The sequence below is a fragment of the Taudactylus pleione genome, unplaced genomic scaffold, assembly GCF_031769625.1.
Source record: "Taudactylus pleione unplaced genomic scaffold, aTauple2 ptg000585l, whole genome shotgun sequence".
NCBI lineage: Eukaryota > Metazoa > Chordata > Amphibia > Anura > Myobatrachidae > Taudactylus > Taudactylus pleione.
Genome location: NW_028284987.1, coordinates 3,553,360 through 3,563,750, shown reverse-complemented (window position 1 = coordinate 3,563,750; position 10,391 = coordinate 3,553,360).

The following is a 10,391-nucleotide window of genomic DNA, read 5'->3' as shown; positions in this document are numbered from 1 at the left end:
ATTTTATTTTAATCTACAACTAATTCATTCATATAAAATGAAAATCTGACATTGCAAAACAGAGATATATAGTGATTGGCAGATCAGATCATTTAATGATGATTAATTATACCATTCCCCGGCCAGCTGCTTTTTAATACTATTAATCTATGTTTTTTAAATTGCATTATAATACACTTTTTCATTTTATTTTTGAATTACAACAAGTACATAGAACAATATGAGATTCATAATTAGAAGTTATTATGAAGTAAAAACTAATAATACATCTTTCTTAATGTTGTCTTACTCCACATAACGGAAATATTTACTTCTAATAGACGGGGGATGTTTTAATGAACTTCCCTCTATGATCCAGTCGTATTAAAGGTTAGGAGACGACCGAAGCACATTAAATACATGTAATTACAGTATGTTAACATAATATAGATTAAGATAATTACATATAATCTAACTCCATAATATAGAGAATAGCAAATGTTTTATTAGCACAGATAACACATTAATATTATAATTTATGGGTGCACAATTAAGAATACAATTTGCAGAAGAACATAAGAGCAAATTAAGAGCTATAATCCTAAAACTGCTGAAATATGTTTTTAGATTAATTTTTAAATTATAAGGGTGAAAAGCCCCAAAAAAGTAAAATGTGAATAAATAAAACCCCATGAATGATGATGATGACTGGCAGGTAAAATAATGAAAAACAAATAAAACATAAAGTAATCCGCTCCACCACCTCCACAATCACCAAATTAATCCCAGCACCAGAACTTGTGGCCTGGTAGGCTAACAGCTAGTAACATTATTTAGGTTAAGATAAACTTACCTGAGACTGTAAGATATCCAATATACGGAAAGAGTTATAGCGCTAAGAAACAATCTATAGATATAGATACAACACACACTCAGCTAATAACTCAGTGTCCTATGCCAGGCAGTGACTTTTATAGGCTTAGTGACATCACAGAAGCTGTCTGTCACAATCATCCTCACATTGCCTATATTTCACCAATGAATGTAAAGGATTTACATACTGTGGTCCATATTCAATTAGGTGCGAAAAGCCGGGATTCGCTATAAAGTATCGCCGATTGCGACTTTTCGTCTGTTGGAAAAGTATCGCTGTATTCAATACCATCCGCTTTTTGCATACGTGAAAACGCAATGCAATGTAATAGGTGAAAATGTTTTGCCTCTGAATGGGTGGAGAAAAGAAGTGCAATTATTTTGTATGAGGGTACAAAGGTGGAGAAACCACTCAGAACCCGTGGGACAGCCCCCAAAGGACAACTGCGTTAAAAATAACCTAAAAAAAAATTAATAACACCACATAAAAGTAGTTTGAATTTGGGGGTGAAAAAGTGCAAATTGGGGGGACAAGTTTTCAAACTAGCGAAATAAGGTGCTGGGGTCAAGTGTTTTGGGGATTGCAAGTGCATTTTGGGGGGTGCAAATTCGCATTATTTAAAAGTTCACTTTGAAGACATTAAATCATGCTTGCACCCAATTTCAGGTACCCCAATTTTGACTGGACAACTTATTTTCACCTAAAAAAACTACTAAATACTTTTCTTCACCAATTGTTCAAAGACGCTAATTAGAAGAAAATGACACCCCTTAAGTACCCCAAATAGCTTTATGTTAGTGCATCTTTTAGGGGTGTCAGGTTGATTTCCCCAATTCAGACAGCACTTTTCGCCTGGTTTGCATTCACCGATTGCGTTTCCGTGTGTTTTGAAATTGAATATGGCGAATCGCGGGGATGTGCGCGATAAGTTTTCACAGCTAAAATACGCGATGTAGGCAAAAAGTTCAGCATGCGAAAAAGTATTGCGGGTGCGAAACTAATTGCATACAAGCCTTATTAGAAAGTATCATTTACCATGAGGAGATGTGATACAAAATAATGGCTGCATCTCACCAGCGCACTGATGTAGTCATTACTTCATCTTCTCCATATTGTGACAGAGAGAGGCAAATGGGAAATCAGGGCTGAGAGCTAGAGAGATGGGAGATGGGGGAGAGACAAGGAGAGAATAAAAGTGGGTGCAGGCAGAGCCGAAACTAGGATCTTTGTCTCCCGGACATAACTATTATATTATTATTATTATTATTAGCCTTTATTTCTATGGTGCCACAAGGGATCCGCAGCACCTTACAAAGCAGAACAAGAGAACAGTGACTTACAGCACAAGACAATACAGGATAAGTACATGATATATAAACATTGCTGCAACAGCGGTCATAACACTCAAGTTAGTAGTACAGTGGCAGAAGTTAAGCGTTAGGTGCTGAAGGTAATAGTAAGAGAAGGAAAAGCACATGGGAGAAAAGGGCCCTGTGCGTGAGAGCTTACATTCTAAAGGGTAGTAGTAGATAGACAAGGGTGACACAGATGGGGTAGTGAACAGACTCAGAGCCTGATTCAGACTTGGGAATAGAGAGAGATATCTCTCTCAACTGATCATCTTGGTGAAACCATGCTGCTCTGCAGGTGGGGCAGATTTAAAATGTGCAGAGAGATTTAGATTTGGGAGGAGTGTTTCCAAACTGACATCTGACTTCTAAATTGTAGAGTAATAATAATAAAGCTGTGCAGTATTTGTGGTCTACATGCAAAAGAATCCAGTATTTACCCCACATGTCAAAAAATAATGTAAGTATTTACACCCCTTGCATTGCAATATGGTTTGTTCAGGTTCACAGTTGAGAACGATATCTCACTCTATTCCCAACTCTGAATCAGGTCCTATGTCCTTTCAGAAATCCCTGCCTGTGTGCAGCAACAGCTGATATTGTAGGAGTGATTCATAATATAGATAGATAGATAGATAGATAGATAGATAGATAGATAGATAGATAGATAGATAGATAGATAGATAGATAGATAGATAGATTAGAGATAAGCGTGATACGAGCTCATCCAGCTTAGGTTTTCCCACATGACTCGTATCTAAAAATGAGGCAAAACGTCATCCTCCCGTGATCGGATTCTTGCAGGTTTTGGATTCTATAAAGGTCCAGGTGATCGGCACCATTTTCACTCCAAATGTGGAGAGTGTACAGAGCAGACGTGCTCTGTTCTTCTAGGGTGCAGTCAGTATTGTGTGTTGTTGTCAGTGACTTGTCACTATTTGTTCAATGGTGCAGTGTTGTCAGGCTGGGGCTGCAGTACATAAAGTGGGGGGTGCTGTTATGTCACTCACTGTTGTCCTCTCAATCAAGGGGCAGGGGCTGCAATACATAAAGGGCTGCTGCTGTGTTGTCCATAAAGGGGCTTGGGCTGCAGTACATAAATGGGTGCTGCTGTGTTAACCTGCCCATCAAGGGGTTAAGGCTACAGTTCGTAAAGGGATGCTGTGTCATCGAGGGGTGCTCTTCCCCAGTATAAAAAATTGTTAAAAAAAGTTCAAATTCAAATCTTATTATTTTTTTCATTTTTTTGTGTGTGCTAGGTAGCTACTAGTTAGTAACTAGTTAAGCTATTATTGTTCGGTGATACAGCCAACCAGACCGCAGTTTATCATCCACATACTTGTGAATCTGCAGGTGGTCCGTCCGCACTCCGCTGCTCCGTAGGGGTGCTTTGTTGTCCTTAAAGGGGTGCTGTGTATTTCATCAAGGTGCTGCTGCCTCATTCAGGGGTGGTCTTCACCAGTGTAAAAAAAAAAGTTAAATAAATTAGCATTCCACAAAAAAAAGATCTGTTTTGATTTTTGTGTGTGTGTGTGTGTGTGTGCGCTACTTTAGTACTCTAGCCAGTAGGTACGCTATTGTTGTTTGGTGACACTGCCGGCCAGGCTGCAGTTTATCATCCACATATTTGTGACTCTGCAGGTGGTCTGTCCGCATCCGCACTCCGCTGCTCAGCAGGGGTGCTGTGTTGTTCACTAAGGGGCTGCTGCCTCGTCCAGGGGTGCTCTTCCCCAGTGTAAAAAAAAAAAAAGGTAAATAAATTAGCATTCCACAAAAAAAGAATCTCTTTTGATTTATTTTTTGTGTGTGTGCTACTTAGTGGTTACACTATTATTGTTCGGTGACACTGCCGGTCAGACTGCAGTGTAAGTTTGTCGATATGGAGGACAATCAAATGAGAGGGGAGCAGGAACCACATACTAGTGCTGCCAGCAGTCATAATGAAGATACAAGGCCCTCGACGTCATCTACGAAGGCTGGTGCCCAAGGGTTTAAGTCAGAGCATGTAAAATCAAACAAGCAATATTTTACAGTGTTAAAGAAAAAAATCAAAAGCTAAGTATGCTGCCGAGAAACAAAAAATTTACAATATGCCATTCACTACACGAAGTGGCAAGGAAAGGATAAGCCCTTGGCCTTTATTTATGACTGGTGGTTCTGCATCTTATGATGAAGTTAGCACTTGTCCCTGTAGATGTGTTAAAAAAATGAAAATTGCTAAGGCACATGAACCAACTGTGTGCTCAGAAAAGTCACAGATCCCTGAGGAAAGTTCAAGTGTGTCCACGGTTGCCATGTGTGAGGCTGACATTTCCAATACTCTACTTGAAGAAGATCCTCCTTCCACCATTTGGTTGCCCTCTGCAAAATGTGGGGATGAGCAGCACAAATCTGACATAGAAATCAAGGATGCTTCTGTGGAATTGCACCAGGAGGATGAGGATATTTCTGTAGTTGGCGCTAATAAGGATGATGAGGATGTAGATGATGAGGATGTTGATGCCAAAGATATTGTTTATGTAAATCAGGCAACAGATGTTGCCCATGGTATGAAAAATCCCATTGTCATGTCAGGGCAAAAGGCAAAAAAATCCACCTCTCATGTGTGGAATAATTTCCATCCAAATACGGACAACAATTGTCAAGCCATCTATAACATTTGCAAAGCAAGAGTGAGTAGAGGTAAGGACTTCACCATCTAGGAACCTCCTCCCTGTTATGTCAATTGCAGCGCATTCATCAAATTGAAAAGTATTTTTCAAATTCAGAAACTTTGGCTAAAAACATAACAATCAGTCCAGCGCCACTTAGCTGCTCCATTCGCTCTGTTAGATCCAAGCTCCTGCAATCTCAACCACCAACACCTGCATCATCATAAACATCCTCAATCATGACCATATGACATCTGGTCGGGTCTGAAAGCACTGCCTGCAATTAATGATATGTCTATCGTGACTTCGTCTGATACTGTCACCATTCAGAGAATGGTGGATGATTATTGTAGGGATAGCATCAAAATAGGCATGTCAGACAGTCCGTTTCACTACTGGCAGGGAGAAGAAGCAATTTGGAGTCCCTTACACAAAATGGCTTTGCTTTACTTATGTTGCCCACCCTCCAGTGTGAACTCTGAAAGAGTTTTCAGCGCAGCCGGGAACCTTGTCAGCGATCGGCGTAGGAGGTTACTTCCCCAAAATGTGGAAAAGACGATGTTCACCCAAATGAGATACAAATTCCACAAGGAAGACCTGTACTAGCAATTTAGACAAAAAAAATACAGAGGCGTCTGTAATGGTGGATTCTAGCGGGGACAAATTAATATTGTGTGAAGAAGAGGATGTACACACTGATGGGGATGATGATGATGACGATTACGACATCTGATCATACCTATATTGTAAAGTCAGTTTTTGAATGCAGAGATCATTGCCAGCAATGTCAGCTGCCCATTGGTAGCTTCTTTTGTGGGGGCTCAAACAAACCAATTGCTTCAGCCACAATTGGCAGTCCCTGTAGCTGAAGTGGTTGGTTTGTTAAACTGTGCATGTCCTGTTTAATATATACAACATTAGGATGGGTGGGAGGGACAATTCCATCTTTCACCTCTTTTCTTTGTATTATGTGCTGTTTGGGCTATTACTGCCTGACATTTTTAATTTTATAGTTTATTAAACTGCCATCCATTCTGCCACTGCAGTGCCACTGCCACAGCCGCTGAAGTCTTCTACATGTGGTTGCTGAATGTCGAAAATGTCCAGTAATATTTATGGCCACAGACAGCATCCCCTGCATGCCCCTTTAATTTAAAAAAATATTTTGAACCACCAAGTTGATTTTGTGGGTAAAACATGGGTCATATTGTTCACCCATGCTCTACCCTCCTTCCTCATAAATTTGCTTCGAAATACAAAACTTAAATTAAATTTACTACGAATCAACCCTTCCTTTTCCTGCCTTCAACTACATATGTACTCCATGTCACGGCCAGGGTTTCTCGACATGGTAGTCACCGCGTATTACCTGTGAGGTCATTATGACGGGGGGTCTCTGACAGCAGTGCTGGTGTTTGGCGAGGGGCATTGGCTGCACGTGGTTCTGTGCGGGCACATTGTTACTTGGCCTGGTGAGGTCTGGCAGTCTTTCCATTCCGTTGGCATGGGCGCCGCCATCTTGCTTGTGGCTATGTGATTCTGGCTGTCCAATCCTGGTAGGTGTTGTGCTCATTACAGCCAGTCACAGCGTGGCACTGAGTATTAAGGAAGGTCCAGAGCCTTCCTTCCTTTGCAAGTGCAACGTGTTTCTCAGCTGCGGCTGAGAGAGAGTACCTGTGCCTTACCTGCCTGCTTGTTATATGCTTCTAGCTTGAACCTTGCCTGCTCCAACCCTGCACCCTCCATATACCTTCCCACCTGCCTGAGCACCTGAACCTGCTGTTTCCCTGCACATTGCCTCATTTCACTCCCAGCTTGATTTAATTACCTCTAGCCTGCATTTGTTACAGCTCACCATACCTGCATTCAGTTATAGCTCATCATACCTGCATTCTGTTACAGCTCACTATAATTGTATACTGGACTGTACCTGCCTGTCACTATCTGGACATTTCTCCATTAACCCCCACTACAGTTATCAAGTGCACTTTAGTGCTATACCTGGACTTTTTCATTTGTCATTCCCATGTCTTCTAAGTCACTTATTAAAAAACCCACTTTTTCATTTAAGTCGGCTTCTGTGTCTGCTCCTATCACCACCCCAGGTCCACAACAAATTCAGAACCTCACACTCCAACTGCCTCTGGCCTCAGTCTTGATTAATAAAAAACATTTGTTTCCTAATGTGGAATGTTGAACTGAACTGCCACATTTTAGTGCCACCCACTACTGTCGCTTAGCTTAGTCCACCAGCTAGCTCGATGCAACCTTTTGGCCTAAACTGGATAAAATCAATATTGTGAGCAGTGAGGTGGTCAAAATTGACTGGAAATGGCTGGAAATAAATGTTATTTAGGTTAATAATACTGTAGGAACAAAAACAGGGCAAACATGATTTCAGCTGTTTTTATGATTTTTTAGAAAAGATACAGATGCAAAACCAGAACCAATTTTCACAAGTGCCGTTTTGGCAAAAACCAATCCAGATCCAAAACACGAAGGAGATACAGATCCAAAACTAAAACCAAAACACATTCGTATTCATTATATTAATTATCGGGGTCCGATATTCTGTCTCCCCAAAAGCTTTCATTGCTATTTCAGAGCAGTGAAACCTGGTATTGCAGAATCTAACTCGGCAGTGCTAGTGCGCCTGCGCGAAATAGAGTTTGTGCAGGCGCACAAAGCCCCAGCGTCCGGCGGAAGGAGCCAGACAAAGGAGGAGGGATCCCAAATACTAGTGTATGAGGCCACATCAGGAGTGAAAGGTAAGCAGTAGATATCTGTGATATCTCCTGCATTACCTTTATGATGACTGGCCCCAAAACTTAATTTCTACAAAAGCAGGTAAAAATCTTCATTTGTACCAGCTTTTGTTGAAATTAAGTGATAATGAATAGATCCAGTAGTACCTGGCCCCAAGACCAAGTTTTATTTTAGGCCTTTCAGGGGCCTATTCATCAACACTTAAATGGCCCGGTAACCATGCAGAAATATATTTAAGTTAATGGGCCATTCATCATCAGGGGTCCGGTAGGACCACCTGATATCCAGCAAACTCTGAAAATGGAAAGTTTTTGGAGTTTGCCAGCGAGAACAATCTTCATCTTCAGATGTCGTTTGTTCTCGTAGCCCCGCTCATTCCTATGTGAAGGAGTTCTGGGGATGCGAAGAGGAATACGAGCGGATCCCTCTGCCACCTCCTCACTGATTCCCAGGCGACATTGCACATGTGTGACCTCAGGTCACACATACGTAGAACCTGGTGACGGGGAAGGTAAGGATTGTTGCTACTTCTGGGGATACGGGGGTCAGCTTTTTTTCGGAGCAGCTGTCCCTGCATCAGAGCAATGATGAATTCTCCGGTGATAAATATCCCCCGAAGCAAGGTGGATACTTAATCATCGGGGGCCATACGGCCCCTGATGATGAATAGGTCCCTCAATGAGATTAAAGTGGATATGTTGGTGAACGGGCTTCTCTGGACAATTTATTAATGTTAAGGGCTTGGGAATCATGTGCAGTAAAAGGTGATAAATGTGTTTAAAAATGCACCTCCCCTATTCCTTGACATGGCAATAATAATAATAATTACTGGTTATGCTACTGTATGTGGGCATATTTAAGTCAACTACATAGCATCCAATACAGTCCTGATAGAACCTATGGGGGAATTCATTTACAAGTGATAAGTTATCACGAGGGAAAAACTGAAGTATCTCTGGGCTTTATCACCCAAGGCTATTCACTTTTTCACCCTATACCTTTGTTAACTATTGTTAAATTGACATGTTAGTGGGCGTTAACAAGAGTTAATGGGCGTTAACATACAGAAACCGTGAACAGTTCATGGACTCGTGCGTTAAAAGGGACGCGGTACCTGATAACCACCTAGTTTTACAGGATTATTTTCACTGTTTGTGCAGTGGTGAAAATAAATCCCGGATAAGTTCTGCACTTCAGAGCTAATTGAAACGCCCAGGGGGATCAATTAGCCCAAGTTAAATTACTGCGGCTAATTGAATTCCCCCCTAAAACTGGCATATTTTAAAAAGAAGGCCTGGTTATGTAGATCTGGTTTATGCAGATGGGGGTGTGATTTAGGTGGCTCATGGGTGTGGCTTATTTTGACCACATTTTAATATTAATAATGCGCGGAGGTATACGACTGAGCAATGTCTTTCCATAATCTTTGGAGCAGAGAAGACAAAGATGGGAGGCATTTCAATTCAGCAATGGAAGTTTCCCTTGCAAACTCAATTATATACAACTTATTTTTACATTAGCCAAAAAATATACTGTAGGTTAATCTTGTCAATAGCTTGGTTTCAGAATGTAGCAATAAGATGTCTGTAAAAGTAATATATAAGGCCTGGATTTAGCCCTAAGCATTGTATGCCTGTGCCTAGGAGCCGCTGGTGCTAAATAGCAGTTTATCCCTGACAATCCCTGCTAATCTGGCTCTGCGTGTTACATACAGAATTAGTATGTTAGTGGATCACTCAGCATATGAAGGATCACATAATAATGGCTACAAAGCACTCATACATACATGTTTACTATGAAAAAATATTCAACTAATCTAAAGAATGTAAATATTTGAAACAATAACAAAGATTGGCAGAGGGGAATGGGAGCACAGTGTGTGGAATGTAGAGGGGGGAAGGGGAGTACAGTGTGGGATGTGGTGGGGGGAGGGGAGCACAGTGTGGCATGTGAAGGGGGGAGGGGAGCACAGTGTGTGATGTGGTGGGGGGAGGGGAGCACAGTGTGGGATGTGGAGGGGTAGGAGGGGAGCACAGTGTGCGATGTGGTGGGGGGAGGGAAGCATAGTGTGGGATGTGGTGGGGGGGCACAGTGTGTGGGGTGTGGAGAGGGGAAGGGGAGCACAGTGTGGGATATGGAGAGGGGAAGGGGAGCAGAGTGTGGGATGTAAAGGGGGAAGGGGAGCACAGTGTGGGATGTAGAGGGGGAAGGGGAGCACAGTGTGGGATGTAGAGGGAGGAAGGGGAGCACAGTGTGGGATGTAGAGGGGGAAGAGGAGCACAGTGTGGGATGTCGAGGGGGAAGGGGAGCATGGTGTGGGATGTAGAGGAGGGAAGGGGAGCACAGTGTGGGATGTAGAGGGGGGAAGGGGAGCACAGTGTGGGATGTAGAAGGGGATAGGGGAGCTCAGTGGGATGTAGAGGGGGGAAGTGGAGCACAGTGTGGGATGTGGAGGGGGAAGGGGAGCACAGTGTGGGATGTAGAGGGAGAAAGGGGAGCACAGTGTGAGATGTAGAGGGGGAAGGGGAGCACAGTGTGGGATGTAGAGGAGGGAAGGGGAGCACATTGTAGGATGTAGAGGGGGAAGGGGAGCACAGTGTGGGATGTGGAGGGGGAAAGGAAGCACAGTGTGGGATGTAGAGGGAGGAAGGGGAGCACAGTGTGGGAAGTAGAGGGGGGATATGGGGAAGGGGAGCACAGTGTGGGATATAGTGGGGGGAAGGGGAGCACAGTGTGGGATGTAGAGGGGGGAAGGGGAGCACAGTGTGGGAT